At 45.6% G+C, this 23,331-nt stretch overlaps 2 non-coding genes across 2 annotated transcripts; one reads left to right on the top strand and one right to left on the bottom strand.

The window, feature by feature from the left end:
- Positions 1-13,221: 13,221 nt before the first annotated feature.
- Trnat-ugu (transfer RNA threonine (anticodon UGU)) lies at positions 13,222-13,296 on the bottom strand. Its single transcript has one exon. It is a non-coding gene; the product is annotated as a tRNA-Thr (tRNA).
- Positions 13,297-13,826: 530 nt separating this feature from the next.
- Positions 13,827-13,901, top strand: Trnat-ugu (transfer RNA threonine (anticodon UGU)). Its single transcript has one exon. It is a non-coding gene; the product is annotated as a tRNA-Thr (tRNA).
- Positions 13,902-23,331: the final 9,430 nt, after the last annotated feature.

Raw genomic sequence — 23,331 nt, 5'->3', positions numbered from 1 at the left:
GAGACTCTCAAACTCTGCTGGAAAAGCTCCTCAACATCGAAAGAAACGAGTGATTGTACCTGAAACCCATGCACAGAGCTTGAAACCCAGGCACAGATGATGTTATCAAACGAAACCGTATGGTTCCAGAAACCTTTCCAGGTTTCAAACATCCATGATGTATATGAGATGTTCACCATAACTGTGTAATACTTTGAGAGCTGTTAGCACTCATCGAATCAAGAAAAATAAATCCAATAAACACGGGTCCGGAAATGCATAATTTCTGCGCTAAACACGTTTTTACAGGTGGTGCTCAACGTGGCGTCCATTCATGACAATGCACCCCTCTATCCTCCGGCGTAAGGAATGACGCACCCTTTGAAATACGTGTACCCAGTAGTTGTACCTGCTAGCACGCATTGAAGACGAGACCCTGTAGTGTTGCACATCATTGATTGGCGTGGGGTACACCAGTTCCTTCAAGTTTCCCGATAACCAAAGTCTAGGAAAACGAACAGTCCAAGGTGTGCCCCTTCCCTCTGTACCCCCCTTCTTCCCCACAACCAATCCTGCGATTCTGAAATGTCTGCGACAGATGTTCACTCACGTGGTGACGAAAGTGTGCTGGTGTGCCATCATGCATGAACCACATTTGTATTCGTTGATGCAATGGCACACTCTCCAGAAAAGTAGGCAATACATTGCTAAGAAAGTATACAAAATGCGCCCCAGTTAAACTTTGAAGTAGCACGTGTGACCCTATTAACCTATTTTCAAGTATGCCTGCCCAAACGTTGACTGAGAGTCGGTGTTAATGTCCTCTTCTTGACTTGTTTGGGAATTTACAGCTGCCCATACATGCTGGTTATGGAAATTCACAACACCATCTCTTGTGAACCATGCCTTATCGGAAATGAAAATTTTGGATGTGAACAGTGGGTATGCTGCACACTTCTGCAACAGCCACTGACAGAAGCGCCATCTGCGATGATGATCCTGTGGCCTTAGGGCCCGAACGCACTGCAGATGGTATGGTTATAACAATTTCTCGTGAAGTAACTCCCAGATAAGAGAGTGAGTCACGCTTTCTGCCGCCTCTAATCGTCGCACAGTGGTTCCAGGGGTGTCGTCCACCGAACGTAGCACCGCTCCTCCACGTCAGACGTGCGGACTGTGTAGGGCCTTCCAATCAGTCTTCCGAGGTGCAACGGTACCTGTGTCCTTCAGAGGCTTGAAAACTCTACCGAACAACTTACCAGAGGGCACTCTGCGCTGTGGATATTTTTCAGCATAGAGGGCCCGGTCTCGCCGGCTATGTCCATTCGCTAAACCGTTTCAGAACATCATATCCGCCACTTCATTTATCGAGTAGTAGGCTTCCGTTGCTAACAAGTGTTGGATGAGAGAAAATGTAAATATGCTACGGTATTTCTAAGTACAAATAGAAGAAGAAGAAGTTAAAACACCGTGATACGTCCCTAGTGTTGACAGTATTGCACAATAAGGCACACAAATACGACGAACACTAACGTAGCCTACGACGCGACTCGAACCACACAATTGTCTGCAGACCACCTGATGGTAGGTAGAGTACCGTGTAAGACACCATAATACCCTGCTGACACATTTGACGGAGCACCGATGCAGCGACTGTGCTAATATCGGGCGCAGCCCCGAATCCTTCCGGAGTCAGAAAAAATGCTACCGAATCCTCCCAAGCCTGCAAGGGTCTGAAAAACGATGGGGCCGAATCGTCCCGTCTGAAGCAGGTAGGAGTTATAAACGTTAATAATACTTCGAGCAGGCAAAGGAAAGCATATAAAGTTACAGTAGAAGGTGTGAAAATTTTTCGCGTGTATTGTATGTTTAAAAGATTTATCTTTTGTCTTATTGAGATAAAGTGCAGCCGGCACAGCGCCAGCGACTAAGTCACGCGCAAAGCGTGCATAAGTGAATTAATGGTTCAAATGGCTCTGAGCACTATGGGACTTAACATCTGTGGTCATCAGTCCCCTAGAACTTAGAACTACTTAAACCTAACTAACCTAAGGACATCACACACATCCATGCCTGAGGCAGGATTCGAACCTGCGACCGTAGCAGTCGCGCGATTCCTGACTGAGCGCCTAGAACCGCTAGACCACCGCGGCCGGCAGTGAATTATTATTTTTGTTTAAAACATGGGAGGGGTAGGGGAAGGAGATAGGGAAAATGTCAGAAATAATTATATTATTGCCTGTAATACAACATACGATGTGTCAGTTTGGGAGGATTCGGTACTGTTACCTGCTTACCTACCTGCTTTCTGGAGGATTCCGGGCTGCCCCCTAATATTCGCAACCAAGTGTCGCGCAGCCCTTTCTATAAACACGTGTTTATCTCGGAAAGTATGCGTTTCCGGCCCCATGTTTATTCGACTTATTTTTCTTGTTTCGATGAGCAATACCACCTCTCAAAGTATTCGACACTCTTTTTGAACACCCTGCGTATCGCTTCAGTTTATTATTTGTCATATTCTTCATAATACCGGGAACTCTGGCTATCATATTCTAAACTTCGATGTGGAAGCATTTACACATGACGTACTTCCACATTTTTCAGTCTGTACTGCAAGAGTACTGATATTAATGGAATTGTGTGAGTTTGTAAGACGAGAATACAAGGCAGTTTTGTCTCACTGTAAAACGGGATGGTTGTCACTTGAACCTGCCACTGAAAGCATACGGCAGATGTACGATGCTCTAAGAAGCTATTTCTTATGGGAACAAAACTGTTCTGTAACGATTAGGATCTTTTTAGAAACTCCATTGGCAGAAGAGTACTTATGGTTAGTACACTACTGGCCATTAAAAATGCTACACCAAGAAGAAATGCAGATGATAAACGGGTATTCATTGTACAAATATATTATACTAGAACTGACATGTGATTACATTTTCACGCAATTTGGGTGCATAGATCCTGAGAAATCAGTACCCAGAAAAACTATCTCTGGCCGTAATAACGGCCATGATACGCCTGGGCATTGAGTCAAACAGAGCTTGGATGGCGTGTACAGGTACAGCTGTCCATTCAGCTTCAACACGATACAACAGTTCATCACGAGTAATGACTGGCGTATTGTGAAGAGCCAGTTGCTCGGCCACCATTGACCAGACGTTTTCAATTGGTGAGAGATCTGGTGAATGTGCTGGCCAGGGCAGCAGTCGAACATTTTCTGTATCCAGAAAGGCACGTACAGGACTTGCAACATGCGGTCGTGCATTATCCTGCTGAAATGTAGGGTTTCGCAGGGATCGAATGAAGGGTAGAGCCACGGGTCGTAACACATCTGAAATGTAACGTCCACTGTTCAAAGTGCCGTTAATGTGAACAAGAGGTGACCGAGACGAGTAACCAATGGCACCCCATACCATCACGCCGGGTGATACGCCAGTGTGGCGATGACGAATACACGCTTCCAATGTGCGTTCACCACCATGTCGCCAAACACGGATGCGACCATCAGGATGCTGTAAACAGAACCTGGATTCTTCCGAAAAAATGACGTTTTTCCATTCGTGCACCCAGGTTCGTCGTTGAGTACACCATCGCAGTCGCTCCTGTCTGTGACGCAGCGTCAAGGGTAACTGCAGCCATGGTCTCCGAGCTGATAGTCCATGCGGCTGCAAACGTCGTCGAACTGTTCGTGCAGATGGTTGTCGTCTTGCAAACTTCCCCATCTGTTGACTCAGGGACCGAGACGTGGCTGCACGATCCGTTACAGCCATGCGGATAAGATGCCTGTCATCTCGACTGCTAGTGATATGAGGCCGTTGGGATCCAGACGGCGTTCCGTATTACCCTCCTGAACCCACCGATTCCATATTCTGCTAACAGTCATTGGATCTCGACCAACGCGAGCAGCAATGATACGATGAACCGCAATCGGCATCACAACAACGTTTCACCAGGCAACTTCGGTCAACTGTTGTTTGTGTATGAGAAATCAGTTGGAAACTTTCCTCATGTCTGCACGTTGTAGGTGTCGCCAACGACGCCAATCTTGTGTGAATGCTCTGGAAAGCTAATCATTTGCATATCACAGCATCTTCTTCCTGTCGGTGAAATTTAGGCGTCTGTAGCACGTCATCTTCGTGGTGTAGCAATTTTGATGGCTAGTAGTGTACACATTTTAATGAGTTTCTTGCAAAAACAAGTGCTACACATTGAAGGTGAGAACAAAACTCTTAAGTCCTCTCTGTATTACAGTGTACTGCCTGTAGTTTGTATGGAAGGGCAGAAAATCATTTTGACCCTTTAAAATTAAAGGAAAAGTTTTTATGCTGTTAGTTACTGTTATATTAATATGACTCAGTACAGCGGTATCTCTGCGTTTCAGTGGTTAAATCTGGAAAAAGGGCCATAGTGACAACCAGTGGAAAAAAATTTCCGAGATGTGTTACTATTGTTAACGATGACTCTGTACTCTTCGATGAAATGAGTGGTTCAAATGGCTCTGAGCACTATGGGACTTAACTTCTGAGGTCATCAGTCCCCTCGAACTTAGAACTACTTAAACCTAACTAACCTAAGGACATCACACACATCCATGCCCGAGGCAGGATTCTAACCTGGGACCGTAGCGGTCGCGCGGTTCCAGGCTGTAGAGCCTAGAGCCGCTCGGCCGATGAAATGAGTGCTTTAATAAAATGTAACATATTGAATGACGCAAATTTGGTAGGGAATAGTGTTAATGAGAAATAGTAACAAATCATGAGTAGTAGTGTCTATTCTATTGCATTATTGACCATGAACAGTATTACTTTACTCTATCCGCACATAATTTAGCTGTAGATAGAATATTTTCTCGTCTAATTTTTCAGTGGACGGATGAGCGGAATAATGTAAAGCTGCTGTTGAATGTACTGTGCAACATGAAAACTGTGACGTATTTGAGTACTATGAAAGAAGTATCTGTAAATAATATTCCCTAAAAAGTTCCAAGAAATGGTCATCTGGCTCCCAGATAAATCGGATCAGCATCAGTTTGAGAAAGCCAAAACATGTAATGAATATTCTTCATACCATGTGAACCGGAGCTGCTACTTCTCAGCCGGTAGCTCTTCAGTTAGTCTGAAAAGGGCTGAGGGCACCTCTTGCCAACGAATGAACAAACGAGTTCCACACCGACGCGTATATCAGGATCTACGACGAACCGCTCACATAATGTTCGCTGCACCACCTTCCTAACATCAAGCTGTATACAGGGTGTAAGGAAAATTAGTGTATAAAATTCTGAAGTGCTTAGACAAGGTACAAATGAACTTTTTTATGCGACATAAATGTCACAGACGGACTGTTTTCTCGCAGGGAGACAATGAGAGCTTTTTTAACTCCTTTAAACACCTAAAATATTGTATTCGCAGTTTTTTACATCCTACGTAGTATCTGGCGGATGGCTGCAGAAACCGACTGCTTTTTGTCCATTCTTTCCAGCCCGGTATGCTAAGAGGCAATGATGAAGCAACAGCTACGCATCAGGACGAATGCAGTAAGAACTAGAACTCAGCTTGCACCTCATATTCATTTTTTCTACAGAAAATTATATATAACTTACAATATTATTTTTCGTCCATTAACGAATTGCCTTAGTATGGTTAATTGTCACTCTACTGCCATAATTTGCTTGTTTTGTCACCCACATCACCTTGTGCATTTCAGTCAATCCGCCCCTTCCCCAGAATCCGCTGATCCGCTCCCCCGACCATTTCCACTGACGATGAAATTTAAAAATATTAAAAATTTCTTTTTATATTGTATAAAAATCGTGTCACGTTACTATAATGAATGGAAATATAAGATCTGTCTGATAATCTTCTTCTGTTGCGAATACAGAAATATACAAATCAACAGAGAAAGAAATCACTCAGTACCTCACGTCGCAAACCAGTGCGCAGCCGGGAACAACAGCCGACCCATGTGGCCGAGCGGTTCTAGGCGCTTCAGTCTGGAACTGCGCGACAGCTACGGCCGCAGGTTCGAATCCTGCCTCGGGCAAGGATGTGTGTGATGTCCTTAGGTTAGTTAGGTTTAAGTAGATATAATTTCGAGGGGACTGATGACCTCAGATGTTAAGTCCCATAGTGCTCAGAGCCATTTGAACAGGGAACAACGACGACCACCACACAAACTGAAGACCACCATCAGCAACGGGCAACCCAAACACACGAACCAAAGCTGCACCCAAAGAGCCCAACATGGTGGTCAACAGATCAGTCTGAATGGTGAAAGTAACTGATTAAGACTAACTTAAGGAACGGATGCTGCAGCCAAAGCGAGCACTCTAACCGTTGACGAAAAAACCAAATACTACAGACCGACGAGGTCATCAGAAAAAACAATATGCTGGAGAACTAAGAAGTACTCGCTCTAAGAGAAAGACAGCACCAAGAAAAATAGCGAAACAGAGCGGAGGCAGAAGAAACTTTGGACATCAAGAAGAGAAGGAATACCACATACCATATTAAAAAGACGCAGAATTCGTACCAAACATTTTAACACGTCAAGAGAAATGAAAGCCTATTGAAAAATTTTACGACACAAGAATGTAACTGATATTGTCGTACTAAAAATAAAGACGTAATATCATAGCTGAAAGGTACCCTCCAAGACGCACTCTAACAGTACGCTCTCCTCCCTCTGGGAAGGAGGGAAAATGTCTGAGAGCTGACATTTCGTTTTCAGTCCGATGCTGTTCCAGGCTATGTCTCTGCCATTCGGCGCTACAATCTGGAACCGCGCGACCACTACGGTCGCAGGTTCGAATCCTGCCTCGGGCATAGATATGTGTGATGTCCTTCGGTTAGTTAGCTTTAAGTAGTTCTAAATTCTAGGGGACTGATGACGTCAGAAGTTAAGTCCCATAGTGCTCAGAGCCATTTGAACCATTTGAACCTCTGCCATTCGCTCCTACTACAACATTATTAGGCGTTTCCTCTTCAACCCACTGGTGTTTTGTCCTCGATCCAGCATGATTCTCGTGTTTTGTTGTGGTCTTCAGTTCGAAGACAGGTTTGATGAGACTCTCTATACTGCTCTATCTAGTGCAAGCCTCCACATCTGCGAGTACCTACTGCAACCTACATCCTTCAGAATCTGCTTGCTGTATTCATCTCTTGGTCCTCCTCGACGATTTTTGTCCCCACGCTTCGCTCCAGTACTAATCTGATGAGTCCTTGATTCCTCAGAATGTGTCTGCCAGCCGATCCTCTTTTGTAATCAGGTTGTGTCACGAATTTCCCTTGTCCCCAATTCTATTCAGTAACTCCTCATTAGTTTATCGTCCATCCATGCACGGTCTAACATTCTGCTTGGTGTCTGTTTGTTCTAAGTCGTGTCTCCCTACCACTTTCGCGCAACGACGCTCTGAGCGTGTTTTTTAGGGAATTGACTAGTTTGAACCTGGGACCTGTTGCTGGTAAGGAGACGCCAGACCACACATGACATGTAGAGTTCAGAAGAGTTCAGTGAGACTAGCGATGATATAATCAAATACTTAATGATTTCAGCGTCAGCTCCACTGCATTCCCTGTAAAAGAATCTTAATACTAATTAAATTTAGTGGAAGGGGTTCAAGGCTTTCCTATTTTTAGTTAGCTGGTAAAATAAGGTCGAAAAGGCAGTTAAGTTTACCATTGGAAATTTTATCCTACTCTCAAAACATTGTTTATAAGTTGAACTATTGATAAAAGGAAATATTTTAATACAGGATGATAAAAACCAACTGCGTTCAACAAAAATGAGAACGAATATTCCTTGAATGGGTTTCCAAGTTCTACAATGGATCGAAGGATGACCTATGCTACATCACATCTATAATCTACACTCCTGGAAATGGAAAAAAGAACACATTGACACCGGTGTGTCAGACCCACCATACTTGCTCCGGACACTGCGAGAGGGCTGTACAAGCAATGATCACACGCACAGCACAGCGGACACACCAGGAACCGCGGTGTTGGCCGTCGAATGGCGCTAGCTGCGCAGCATTTGTGCACCGCCGCCGTCAGTGTCAGCCAGTTTGCTGTGGCATACGGAGGTCCATCGCAGTCTTTAACACTGGTAGCATGCCGCGACAGCGTGGACGTGAACCGTATGTGCAGTTGACGGACTTTGAGCGAGTGCGTATAGTGGGCATGCGGGAGGCCGGGTGGACGTACCGCCGAATTGCTCAACACGTGGGGCGTGAGGTCTCCACAGTACATCGATGTTGTCGCCAGTGGTCGGCCGAAGGTGCACGTGCCCGTCGACCTGGGACCGGACCGCAGCGACGCACGGATGCACGCCAAGACCGTAGGATCCTACGCAGTGCCGTAGGGGACCGCACCGCCACTTCCCAGCAAATTAGGGACACTGTTGCTCCTGGGGTATCGGCGAGGACCATTCGCAACCGTCTCCATGAAGCTGGGCTACGGTCCCGCACACCGTTAGGCCGTCTTCCGCTCACGCCCCAACATCGTGCAGCCCGCCTCCAGTGGTGTCGCGACAGGCGTGAATGGAGGGACGAATGGAGACGTGTCGTCTTCAGCGATGAGAGTCGCTTCTGCCTTGGTGCCAATGATGGTCGTATGCGTGTTTGGCGCCGTGCAGGTGAGCGCCACAATCAGGACTGCATACGACCGAGGCACACAGGGCCAACACCCGGCATCATGGTGTGGGGAGCGATCTCCTACACTGGCCGTACACCACTGGTGATCGTCGAGGGGACACTGAATAGTGCACGGTACATCCAAACCGTCATCGAACCCATCGTTCTACCATTCCTAGACCGGCAAGGGAACTTGCTGTTCCAACAGGACAATGCACGTCCGCATGTATCCCGTGCCACCCAACGTGCTCTAGAAGGTGTAAGTCAACTACCCTGGCCAGCAAGATCCCCGGATCTGTCCCCCATTGAGCATGTTTGGGACTGGATGAAGCGTCGTCTCACGCGGTCTGCACGTCCAGCACGAACGCTGGTCCAACTGAGGCGCCAGGTGGAAATGGCATGGCAAGCCGTTCCACAGGACTACATCCAGCATCTCTACGATCGTCTCCATGGGAGAATAGCAGCCTGCATTGCTGCGAAAGGTGGATATACACTGTACTAGTGCCGACATTGTGCATGCTCTGTTGCCTGTGTCTATGTGCCTGTGGTTCTGTCAGTGTGATCATGTGATGTATCTGACCCCTGGAATGTGTCAATAAAGTTTCCCCTTCCTTGGACAATGAATTCACGGTGTTCTTATTTCAATTTCCAGGAGTGTAGATTTAAGTTAAGTTTCACTAGTATTACGTAAAAAGGGGATGTAACAGATGAGGCTTCTGCAGTTCTGAGTGAAGCCTTATGCTCTCAAAAATGCGGCATCGAGGGTGTTCATTACCTTGTCGGTGTTTAGGCAGCGTCAAGGCGCGGCGGGCGGCGCAGCTCCTCACATCTCGCCGTCTCGGAAGCAACTCACTCCTAACTTCTCCTTACTAAAATTTACCGAAGCTGGCTTAGAAAAAGCTATCTGGCTGTGTTTTCAACTGACCAATCAGGGTCTCAATGTTAACCTTAAACTCTACCTACAAAAATTCTGTCTATCCAATGAGAAACGTTATACATTTCGTGGTGGGACAATGTTTTTAACATTTGCAACGTAACAGAGATGCGAAAAAGTCTCACGCTAAAACTTGCAGCTGGTGTGGCCCTTTTAGTGTTATCGTAAGCTCTATACTGTTCTTCTGGAGGGCACTATCTTTTATCATGGGCTGGGGGGGGGGGGGTTGGCGGTGTTCGTCCCTTATCGTAGAGCCTCCTAGCCTACACGATTCTGCTCTAGGCTTCTGTTCTCGTTTCTCCCCTCGGAACTGCCTCTGTTTCACGGTGGGAAGGTGTGACATGCGTTTAGGCGTCCTTGTGTTAGTCTGTGGCATTCGATTTCCTCACTTGTTGATCGCATTACTTTGGTTAATTTAATGTCAGGATTTATTCGGAGCTATGTGACATACTGTCGGATTTGCTATCATGTCAGGGTTTTCATGGAAGGTGTTGGATTTGCCTGACACCTTACAATGGCTACACTCCACACAAATACTTTCAAAAAGGACGACCTGACATTTAAATCTTCTTCAGAAACGTTTTTCTTGCCAATGCCAAACTACTTTTTATGTCCTCCCTACTTCGATCGTATCAGATATTTTGCATCCTAAATAGCAAAACTAATCTACAACTTTAAGTATCTCATTTCCTAATCTTATTCCCTCAACATCATCTGATTCAGTTCGACGACATTCCATTATCATCGTTTTGCTGTTCCTGATGTTCATCTCACATTTTTCTTTTAAGACACTGTTCATTCCGTTCAGCTACTCCTCCAAGTCCTTTGCTGTCTCTGACAGAATTACAGTGTCATCGGCAAACCTTGGAGTTTTTATTTCTTCTAGCTGGACTTTAATTCCTACTCAAAATTTTTATATTGTTTCCTTTACAGGTTGTTCAACATACAGGTTGAATAACCTTGGAGATAGACCACAACCCTGTCTCACTCCCTTCCCAACCACTGATTCCCTTCCGTGACCCTCGACTCTTTTTACTGCCATCTGGTTTCTACACAAATTATGAATAGCCTTTCAATCCCTATATTTTACCCCTGACACCTTTAGAGTTTGAAAGAGAGTATTCAAGTTAACATTGTCAAAAGCTTTCTCTAAGTCTAAAAATAGTATAAACGTAGGTTCGCCTTTCCTCTCCCTATCTTCTATGAGAAGTCGTAGGGTCAGTACTATCTCGCGTGTTCCACATTTCTCTGGAATCCAATCTGATCTGCCCCGAGGTCGGCTTCTATCACTTTTTCCATTCTTGTGTAAGGATTCGTGTTGTATTTTGCAACTGTGACTTATTAAACGGAAAGTTAAGTAATTTTAAAACCTGTCAGCACCTGCTTTCTTTGGAATTGGCATTATTATATTCTTATTGTGTTCTGGGAGTATTTCGCCTGTCTCATTCATCTTACTCGCCAGATGGAATCGTTTTGTTATGGCTGGCTCTCCCAAGGCTATCACTAGCTAAAGTATCAGTAGCTCAACGGAATGTTGCCTACTCCCGGGGCTGTTTTTCGACGTAAGTGTTTCAGTGCTTTGTGAAATTTATCACACAGTATCATATCTCCTTCTCATCTTCATCTACATCTTCTTCCATTATCATAATACTGCCCTCAAGTACAGGTCACTTGTATGACCCTCTATATACTTCTTCCATTTCTCTGCTTTCCCTTCTTTGCTTAGGATTGGTTTCCCATCTGAGCTCTTGATATTGTTACAGGTGGTTCTCTTTTCTCTGAAGATCTCTTTTTTCTGTAGTCAGCAACTATCTTACCCCTAGTGATATATGGTTCCACATTCTTAAATTTGTCCTCTAGCTATTCCTACTTAGCCTTTTTGCGCTTCCTGTCGATCTCATGTTTTAGACGTTTGTATTCCTTTTCGCTTGCTTCGTTTACTGCATTTTTATATTTTCACCTTTCATGATTTAAATTCAATATCTCTACTACCCCTCGTCCTTTTAATTACTTGATCCTTTGCTGCCTTCACTATTTCATCTCTGAAAGCTACCCATTCTTCTTCTACTGTATTCCTTTCCCCTGTTGTTGTCAATCGTTTCCTAATATGCCCTCTGAATATCTTTACAACATCTCGTTCTTTCAGTTTATCCACGTCCCATATCCTTAAATCGCTACGCTTTTGCAGTTTCTTCACCTTTAGTCTACAGTTCATAATCAATAAATTATGGTCAGAGTCGACAACTGCCCCTAGAAATTTCTTACTATTTAAAACCAGGTTCCTAAATCTCTGTCTTATCATTACATAATCTATCTGAAAACTTCCAGTGTCTCCAGGTCTCTTCCAAGCTTACAACATATTTTCATGATTCTTAAGCCAAGTGTTTGCTGTGATTAAACTGTACTCTGTGCAAAATTCTACCAGGCAGCCTCCTCTTTGTTTCCTTCCCCCAGCCCATATTCACATACTACTTTTCCTTTTCTTCCTTTTCGTGCTATCGAATTCCAGTCCCCAATGACTACTAAATTTTCGTCTCCCATCTCATCATAAATTTCCTCAATCTTCAGATCTAGTTGACATATAAACTTGCACTACTATGGAGGGTGTGGTCTTCGTGTCTGTCTTGGCTAAATAATGTGTTCACTATGCTGTTCATAGTAGCATATCCACGTTTCTATTTTTGATTCATTACTAAACCTACTCCTGCATTATTCCTATTTGATTTTGTATTTATAACTCTCTATTCAACTAACCAGAAGTCGTTCCTCCTGCTACCAAAGTTCACTAATACCCACTGTGTCTAATTTTAACCTAACCGTTTCCCTTTTTAAATTTGCTAACTTACCTGCCCGATGAGAGATCTGACATTACACTGCGATCTGTAGAACGCCAGTTTTGTTTCTCCTGATAACAACGTCCTCCTGAGTAGCCCCTGTCCGGAGATCTGAATGGAGGACTATTTTACTCCAGAATATTTTACTCAAGACAATGCCATCATCATTTAACAATACAGTAGGGCTACATGCCCTTGGGAAAAATTACAAGTGTAGTTTTCCTTTGCTGTCAGCTGTTCGCAGTTGCCCCTGCAACTACAGAAAAGGTGATGCCCCTCTTCAGGAAATACATGTTTGTCTGGCCTCTCAACAGATACCCCTCCGTCGTGGTTGCACCTTCCATACGGCTATGTGTTTTGTTGAGGCATGCAAGCCTCCCCACCAACGGCAAAGGCCGTGGTTCATGTGGCAGAATTCTCATGAAGCGTAAAATAAGTGGCTGTTCTATCCATCTACCGAAATAAGGGAACTACTTGGAAATATGAAAGATTACCTGGGGCTAAAAAAAAACTACGAATTCATAATATTCCTTGCCAATGTCCAGTTGTCCAAACAAATGGGACAATGAACATCAGATGCAAAGAATATCTATGGCATAATTGAATAAGACTGTCCACAAAATCAGACATTGCTGAGCACTGTCTGTAATGATGAGAGAACAAGGGTTCTGACACAGATCCCCAGGTATTGGAATAGTATATATGACGGTAGTATCTGTTCCCGAAAGAACAGTTACCGCGAATGACCATGCAGCTTTGATAGGAATGAAATGATAATTAAATGGACACCCTAGCTGCAAACAGGCGTTGATGTTCTTCATTGGGGACATGTTGAAAATGTGTGCCCCGACCGGGACTCGAACCCGGGATCTCCTGCTTACATGGCAGACGCTCTATCCATCTGAGCCACCGAGAGCACAGAGGATAGTGCGTCTGCAGGGACTTATCCCTTGCACGCTCTCCGTGAGATCCACATTCCCACCATGTCCACACCACTACATTCGTAGTGCGCCTAATAGATGTTTGCCCATCATACTCATTACTCGTGGCAGATTAATCTACCAAGTCCCGTACGAGTTCGGGCATAGCGTGTGCGTTCGCACAAGAAGGTCAATGGCCGGGAAGCCATATTTTAACTATATATGACGGTAGTATCTGTTCCCGAAAGAACAGTTACCGCGGATGACCATGCAGCTTTGCTAGAAATGAAATGATAATTAAATGGACACCCTAGCTGCAAACAGGCGTTGATGTACTTCTTCTGCGAACGCACACGCTATACCCGAACTCGTACGGGACTTGGTAGATTAATCTGCCACGAGTAATGAGTATGATGGGCAAACATCTATTAGGCGCACTACGAATGTAGTGGTGTGGACATGGTGGGAATGTGGATCTCACAGGGAGCGTGCAAGGGATAAGTCCCTGCAGGCGCACTATCCTCTGTGCCCGCGGTGGCTCAGATGGATAGAGCGTCTGCCATGTAAGCAGGAGATCCCGGGTTCGAGTCCCGGTCGGGGCACGCATTTTCAACATGTCCACAATGAAGAACATCAACGCCTGTTTGCAGCTAGGGTGTCCATTTAATTATCATTTCATATTGGAATAGTGTTACAAGTGAGTCTACAGAGATAAAGGTTATGGAAACCTCATGTTTCGTGACACTGGGTATCAACACAGTAGAACCTGGGATTCTTCACTGGAGTTTCTGAAAACACAATGGGGGCAGCAGCAGATCTCAACAACAACAATAACTGTGGAGTGAACTTGGGGAACGAACCATCAGGAGCACCATACCGAAGAAGGAACAACGACGGACGCTTTTAGAGGCAGAAGACCACAAGTGGAACATCGAAAACCGCACAGAACCTAAAATGGAACGCTACTGTGCAGATAAGTGCACCTCACCAAAGATGAAACTCCGCTCTTCGCCTGGCGCACCAGACCGACAAAGGAATCCCTAAGAGCGTTCCTAGAGAAAGCGGACTGCGATGGGAGAACCTGGAAAAAGGAATGCCAGTGGACAGACAGGTGCACTGCGCGATGAGGGGACGCACTGGACGCTGCTTGTGGGAGCAGATGAGAGACAGAACGGCTGGAACAATGATGGAAGCGAAGATCATAGGTATAAATTGTGGACCAATTCCATTTGACGAATTAGTACTATTTGAGCAGTTGCAGCGATTGCACCAGTTTGCTGAGTGCCTTGCTGCCGCTGGAGATTGACAGGTGTTCGTCTGGGGGTGCGCACATGATAAGCAAAATTTTTATGTTGCTGTTCTCGCAGCGTTAAGCAAAACTGTCGTTTTGACATTGTGTGAAACAAAAGAGTGACAGGACTACCGACGAACAATTTCAGCCGCCAACTGAGCTCAGGGACTTAGCATAGAACACCAGCCACCCTGATATGCTGGCTCTTCCTCTCCCATTCTACATCCAATACCAAGATGAGGAAGGGATGGAGCACTTCAGCACACTCGAGGATTCAGCATCTGCTGACATAGACATCAAGTTTACAGGCAATTACAGTCTGCTGCAAGTTCAAACCAAAAAGTGGAGCATTCTCATTGTCGCCACATCAGTGAATCTGTGGCGGACAAAAAAGACGATTTCAGCAAAGGTGCTAACAACGGGATTGTCGTGGGCGTGTGTCGAAGACATGGTCTGTAGAGGTTTACTAAAAGCCGGGTTTGGAGATGTGGATCACTCGGACAAGGACACTGAAGAAAGAACACCGATCAACCCGTGCCTGCTGTCGTGAAGCACAAGTCGCAAACTGTCTTTGCAGCAAAGAATTCTCAGGCCGTGACAGCGCCACCAAGATGACGCACAGTGCAGTCTAGAAGAAATCTGCGGAAGCCGATCCAAGTAAGAAGACGCGTCGCTGACGAAGAAAAGAACGTGGTAGAACAGCGGCTTCGCCTTCGGAGACGAACTGTGGCGAGCCGGCAGCGGCCTCCCCTCCACAACGACTGCAGGCCCCACCGCCAGTCCGAAAGGTGGAGACACAGAGTCGAGACAGTCGGCGCCGACACGTCGGGGCAGTGGCAGTAGGCGGCGCAACAGTCAGTGGCAAGGAGGATGACTGCCGCTCCAAAATCAACGCCGCCTTAGAAAAGGCCGTGTTCAGACTTAATAACGCTCTCCTCACGGCTATGGATAGCTGCCAGCCTCTTACTGAGGGCGGCATACCACTCACAAACACAAACGGAAACGCCAGCGTCAGAAACTGGTGTACGCCATATCGTCATCCCCCGAAATGGGAGATGCAAACTGCACCAAATGTCAGGAACGCCCAGTGATGACATCCAGAGCAATGCAGATGAAAGAGGTGTTCAGTTGGTTCAACATGCTGATTAGACCTCAATAACTTGAAGAATTAAAAAAGAAGAACATCTCCGTACAAAACCAGAGGAATATTAAATGAATCAGTCTCAACGCATTACCTTAGGTGATAACACCAGCAGCTGTAGCCAGGATTTTCAGAGCTTTCCCCTCAGTTGTAACGTGAATGATAGAGCTGTCCCCAAGAATGCCCTCCACAAAATTCGTAATTAGTAAGAAAGACCCGTCAGGCCAACCCCTTCCAAACACCAAACTAAACAGTGACAGAACAGTACAAATACAACACTGGTCACAAAGGGTCAGAGAACTGTCTTTCAGCAATCTATTCCCTCGAGGAATGCGAATGAAAGGCATATAAAAAAGAAAAACCGCTCGACAAGTTATCTCAGGCAGCAAATAATGAAGATAACGAGTCATGTTGTCCAAATATCATGCTACAACGTCGCCAATATCCAGCATAATACCCGACATCTCAAGATGTTAACGGAATGTGATGAAAGTACGAAGAATTGTTTTTGGATAACAAGTACAGTATTTTTGTTCTACTAATTTTTGTTTAATTCTAAATAGTTTTCGGCGTATTGGTCTATCTTCAGGAAAACTGACTAGTGTCTGCAAGGGACGCTAGTTCTTAGGTAACCAAACATTATAAGAAAAGATACAATGTACTTGCACGTGTACACCAAACTTGCTCGAATTAGAATATTACGTACAATAAGTCGTTAAACTACGCAATATTATAGTATTGCAGGTTGTGTGGTTATAATGCTAAAGTTTTCGAGGTCGTGACATTGGCTGAGTCGAGTCTAAAACATCACTAGTCATTAATGTTGTGCACGAAATTTGAATTGTATTGTAAATTACAGTTTACTCAGTGGACAATATTAAACGTAGTACATTCTTAAAATACACAATATTACATTATTACAGGTTGTAGACACAGTACTGTATTGTTGACTATCGATAGTCGCCTCTGCGTCGATCTCAGAGCAACAGTGGGGAGTCGTGGCGTAGCTTTCGTGGAGCGTGGACGGAGTGTTGTGTTGATGCCGTGGCTGCAGCACGTATCTTACAAGTTATGGGGAAGTAATTGGAAATGTTTGCCACACATGTTTTGCGTTTATTTCCAGTTTTCACGACTCAGTATCAACGTTTCTCGGTTTCGTGAGTCGTGTCGGGAGAACAACAATCAACCGTGTCGCGACGGTTACGGAAAAATAATGTGGATTGGTATAATCGTAGTTGCAAGTTCTAAGTGAAAGAAACACACATAGTTTTGACTGGCTGAATATCACGAACGCAAGTACTTTCTCGTTCGTATATCGTACGCGAAATGTTTTGGAGCATCCGTGTCGCAATTCGGTCACGCGCACGCTCGAGTTATAAGCTACTGATTTGTTTAGTACTATTGGAAGAACTGTGCCAATCGTTGACTGATAAAACATCCGTTGATCAGTGATTATTTTGTGTTCTATGCAGGTAAAATAAATGCATAAAAAATAAATAAATAATTTAGACAGCAGCCTTGTACGTCACAATCGACATGTACTTGGAGTACAAATACTGATCACGTCCATTGTGGAATAATGTTAACTGCGAACAGTGCAGCCCATCCGGTGCAAGTGTTTAACAGAATACAGTGAATTCTAGCAGATCAACTTGGTATGGTTGGTGTGGGTGGCTCCTCTCCCTGCTAGACAATAGTTATTACAAGACACATCATTGCAAGCAGTGCAGAGAGCAGCAGATCAACCGCCGCGGATTAGGCACATGGTCGTTAAATATCCAGTTCATGTGTCTAGGGAGTGTTGTACAGTCTCGAGTGCTAAAGGCTAGCTTTTATTTAGCTTTTATTAGTACTGCATGTCTACCCCCTTTCCTCCTGGGCGTGTTACAAAGCAATATTGTTACAATGTAGATGTTTATGAGGTAAGCAATGTAGGGAATAAGAAATTCTATTGTGTTTAAATTCTGTGTAGCAGTTTGTGGCATTCTGAAGGTCATTGGGTATGTGGCTGATCGACTGCATCATGTGAAGCTTAAAAATGGGGATGTGTTCAGCTATCATTGATTATTTATAAACGACTAGGGATATTGAGCTAAATGTTTGTTTGCCTCAAGTTCTTCTAACACGCACTGAATTATATCTCCAAGCCAGAGGCTGTCATCACCCAACACAGAAGAATGGGGTTCTGAAGGCAGTGGTCTACAAGGCACACACCTTTTCAGACAGTTTTGTGATAGAAACAGAGCATCTATGATCAGTGTCCTGCAATAATGGTTACACAGTCAAACAGATTCAGAAGGCTCTTCAGCTAAACATTTCGTCACATTATCTAAAAGAAGAGCACGATCTATTGCTGATAAAACAGCACTAGGTCCATTGTTCACCTATCAAAATAAGGGGACTAGTGGGAAATCTGAAACAATATCTGGGACTACAAAAACTAAGGAACTTTCTTTGCCGATGTGGCATGTCATACAACTATGACAGTGTGCATTAGGTTCAAAGGACTTCAGCGGCACATCCGACTAAGACATGAAACTGTATCAGCCATTGCCAAGCACTGTCAGGAACTCAATCATTAAATGAGCTATGATAAAACAAGGATTCTGACGCAGACCCCAGGTGCAGGACTAGTGTTGTAAGGGAGAATATAGAGAAAAAAGGAACAAAAAACGTCATGAATCGTGACACTGGGTACCATCTCAGTAGAGCCTTGTGTTCCTGCGCTGGAGTTGCTGAACTCCATAAACTCCAGCAGAACTCCATAAAAAAAAGAACTGAGGGTTCAGAGATGGGGAATGAACTCCAGACAAAGTCCTAGGTAGATTGGAGCGAAGATGAAACGTTGGAGGACGCTTCTAGTAGGAGCGTACCGCAAATGGAACGCCTAGGACCCCACAAATCCGTAAACGCAACTCCAGCGTGCAGATGGGAGTATTGGACTGAAGACGAAACACCAGCTCTCGACCTGGTGGACTGATGGAACGCCTCAGAACGTTTCTAGTGGGAGTGAACCACAGAGAGAGCACATGGACCGCACTGCATCGGTAACTGGACAACAGCTCGCAGACACGAACACTGGACCCAAGAGCGAATGCCCAAGGACGCCACTTGCCCGGAGCGGGTGGCAGACAGAACACCTGGAACCGATCATGGAGTGGAACACCATAGATATAAAGAGCAGCTGTCCACCTTCCTGAGAGCAGTTCAGTCCCGACAGGGCAGCGGTAGTGAGTGTGTCGCTGCCGCTGAGTGCTCAGCTCTTTCAGCTTGAGAGGTGTGTTTGTCCACTGGTGCGCATACAACCATAGTAAAATGGGCATGTTGCGTTCTAATAGCAAAAAGCCAGTTGTTGTTTTGATGCTGTGCGTATCACTATGGGCTTGGGAAAATCCATCGTTAATAGGAGAACGCTGAAGTCGACTAGATGTGCCTTGGGAGCTCCACCCAAGTCCACCGAGTGAGAAAATCCTTAGGCGATTGACGAGCGAATATCGGACAATAGACGAAACTCGCAAGATGCCTGGGGTGCTGTTACAGAGGGTATTGTCTCTGTCGTGAAAAAAGTTCTCTTGCCACACCTGTGATGGTGACAAGCGACAGCTGATGGAAGATAACAGAATGACAGTGCCGAAAGCTTATCCGTCGAGGCGCCAACTTCCCTCTTCCTTCCTGTCTCCAACATGAGTATGAAAATTGGATGTAGCTTCGCAGCACACTAACGGTACAATTGCAAGTCGAAACCTCGAGCGACTATGAGATCCTCTCACCTATCCTTGACAAATATATTGTCCCTCTACCGGAGAACATGTGGCAGAAGAAGAAGGTGATCTCAGCGAAGGTACTCCTGAGGGAATTACCATTAGTATGCAATGAAGAAACGGTCCACTCTGATTTGCTGCAGGCCAGATTTGCAGATGTAGCTGTCCTGTTGCACAGTAGGGTAAATAACTGCAAACTGGCACTATTCATCTTAGTGGTGAACACTGCGGAGAACCGGAGACGGAAGAATGTTGCAAACCAAATCTTTGAGCCGCACAAGCTACTCGGCTTTCATGTGCAAGTAGACTCTCTTCCAACGGGACTCGACACCAAAACTCAGTGCTTCAGGTATCAAGAAGAGGGACACATGGGCAAATAAGGCTGCCGCCAAGCAAAGTGCATCAAGTGCGCTGGTAAGCAAGCCAGCCACACTTGCGCACGGAAGGAGGATGATCGACCGACAAGCCCTCGCTGTGGCAGGCTGCATGTCGCTAACTGGAGCAGCTGCAAGAGTTTCTCAGGCCATGTCAGCGCCACCAAAATGACGCGAGTTCAGCTCAGACGAAACAGGCAGAAGCCGATCAAACAAAGAGGAACAGTCGCCACTGACGCCGTAGAAGTAGTGAAACCGAGTCTTCGAGCTGCAGCAGACTACAGCCTCTCCTCCTACGTGACTAGCGGCACTGTCCATAAATGAGAGAGATGGAGGGGATACCGACTGCTTGGCACAGGCTCAAGCTAGTCAGCTCCGACATGCCGAGAGGTTCAAAACCTCGCAGTGGCAGCTGGTGATGTAACATCCAGCGGCAAGGAAGACGATTGGCGAACCGACGTCGTTGCCGCCCTAGAAGAGGCCGAGTCAAGATTCAGGACGGCGATCCACGCAGAGATGGAGGCTGCCAGCCAGTTACTGAGGGAGGCATACCACTGACGCCCAGCAACAGCCATGAAGGCGTTAAAAACTGGTGCACGCCACATTGTCTAGTTATCCTGCGAAACGGAGGGCCACCTGCAACACCGAGAGACGCAAACCAACCATGACGACCGTGAGGAATGCATAGTAATGACGGCCAGAGCAATGTAGATGACAGAGATGTTCAATCAGTTAAGTGTACTGGTGAGCCCTCAAGAACTTGAAGAACTTAATAAAAAAAGAAGAGTGTTACCGTTAAAAGCAGGAGGACTACTACCTAAGAAGTCAATCTCAGCACACCGATAAGGGGACAGCAGCTCTAGCCAGCGTTTTGAGAGGTTCCTCCTAGGTTGTAAGGCTAATGCCAAAGCTATCCCCCATGGAAATGCCTCCGCAAAGCTCCGAATTAGGAGACATGCCCTCTGAAGCCAGCCCCCTCTAGGGGAGGGAAAGAAAGGTTAAAAACAGAATCCTGACAGCCATGTCAGGGGAAAACGTCATTCCACCGATCACTGAGGAAGGACCACCAGTGAGTCTCTTGATTATTAGCCGATATCTTCGAGATACTTCGTTTGGGGACCTACCCTTCTGCATGTTTCCATCTGGAAGTTCTGGCTATCTTGGTAACCGACAAGGACGTGCGTCAGACAGCCAGCTATCATATCCCTCCCTAAGGAGTTCCAGGACACATACTTGAAAAGGCTGATGCAACACGTCAAGAGACGCATACCAAACGAATAAGTAGGTTTTTGGAGTGGCCACTCCAACCCTCACCAACTACTGCAGGAGGTGTCACAAGCGATGAGAGCGCTTGAAACAGTGCCTTATATTCCACGTGGCACAACGGCCTCATGTACAAAGTCTTTTTGCATTGGATACTGACGTCACATGTCGCTCTTCTACAGTCCTACCTTGTTGGGAGGGCCTTCGAACCTTCCATGTGCGGATCCATCGAGCAGCAGATAGGTTCAGGGGTGCTGCAGGGGATGGTGCACGGCCCCTTGCTGTACTCACCATACACTGCCGAGACACTTCAGGTGATGCGAGTAGAGGTGGCGCTTTATGTAGACGATACAGCACTGTTCACCTACAAAAACAATGTCCAAACAATGAGACGCCGCCTGCAGTTTGGGTGCAACTCGCTGGGTTCATGATCGACGAAGTGGGGCTTGAAAATCAATGCCACCAAGGGCCAGAGAGAAATTTTCATCCGAAGGATGCTGCCGTCATGTCTTCCGCCTGCCAGGGAGACCTCACCCGAGGGTGAAGACCGCGAATTCCCTCGGGGCGAAACTCGATCTGAGGCTCACGTCGGCTCCACGTACACGTGGCATCAGAAGCAAAAACAATGGGGCGTCTTGTATCCTTCGCTTAATCCTTGGTCGCCGCTTCCTCCGCGCCATGGTATTACGTTCTACCTTAGCCTCGTCAGAACAGTGTTAAAGTACGTGGCCGTGGTGTATGGAAAACCGCCGATACATCGTAACGCTGCAGAGGGTGCAGAATCGGGCTCTTAAGCTCGCTCTGCACCTTCTCAGGAGATATCCAACTCGGCTGCTACACGGACAGGCATCCCACTACTGTAGACAGATTCCAGGCAGACTGATCGTGGTCTGTACGAGAAGGCGGGTCAGTTCTGCAATCGTCTCGTCCTGGAAGCAGGCTACCAACAACACCGCAGGCCGACAACACGTTGGTCGGACCTGCTCCCAGAACAATTTTCTCCGCAGCAGCCTAAGGGCAACTCACCCCCAAATCACACGAAGCCAGTCTCGCTACCAGAATTTTTTCTTCGCAGCAACATGAGAACGAAAGAATTTCCATCTCAGCTGAGGCCAATCCAGCAAGTCAGGTAATCATAACACTACATCAAGAGTTTCAGCAGAAATAACATTTTTGTGTTTTACACATGCCGGACAAGGAATGCTCCCCATATAAGCGACTAGCGAGCCGACGAGCAGTCTTAGGCAGCACCTGATGAAGATAATGGGTCACGTTGTGGAATATCGTTCAAGATCGATGTTGATATCCGGAAGATTGGTTGACACCTCAAAATGCCAACAGATCATCGGGAAAGTCTGAAAAGTTCATCAAGTTGTTGTCTTCTTATACAACAGCGCGGAAAATAAGATTTTTTAAACTACTTTCACCTCTCTCTTTGGTTTGTGAATGTGGAGGTGTCAAGCTGCACCACGGTTCGAAGTTTACTTTGAACCATAAGTACCCCCACCACTGTCTGGATAAGTCACTTCACAAGTTTGAGGAAAGCAAGTTCACTTCACGTTAGAATTATGTCTTGTAAAACACTACGATGTCCAAAACAATTCTGTAAGCAGAAATGCATTACTTTTATTTAACTTTTTTTTAAAGTTTCACTTATTTAAATTAAGACCAAATCTTTTTGGAAACTGTTTTACACACATACTCATTGGTCAATTATCAGAGGTTAGCGGGACATCCCTTCCATTAAGAGGATGTGGTGAGCACGTATGATTACGTTTGGTGTAAAACGAGATGACTCTTGGATACTGGAGTCTATGCTAGGGAAGGTGAGGTGCAGCTCATTGCCCATCTACTCAGATTGAACTTTTCCGTGATTTTCCAGATACAGTTAAAGTTAATTACAGCTGATTCCTACCAAAGACATACCGATATCTTACTGTGTTGTTTTTTTCCTCTTAGAGCTCGTACACTGTAATTACCTCGCGCTCGAAGGGGAGGTAAGTCTTAATCTTCTTTCCTTCTGTTACCGACAACTCTTGCTGACATGAATTCTATAATGGTACGATCAAAACTTTGAATGTTTTCTGCACGTATTTTCTGCTCTATTTACTTTGAGTTACCGGGTGATCAAAAAGTCAGTATAAATTTGAAAACTTAATAAACCACGGAACAATGTAGATAGAGAGGTAAAAATTTACATGG

The sequence above is a fragment of the Schistocerca cancellata genome, chromosome 1 (assembly GCF_023864275.1).
Source record: "Schistocerca cancellata isolate TAMUIC-IGC-003103 chromosome 1, iqSchCanc2.1, whole genome shotgun sequence".
Classification (NCBI taxonomy): Eukaryota; Metazoa; Arthropoda; class Insecta; order Orthoptera; family Acrididae; genus Schistocerca; species Schistocerca cancellata.
This window is presented reverse-complemented; position numbering and strand designations above follow the sequence as displayed.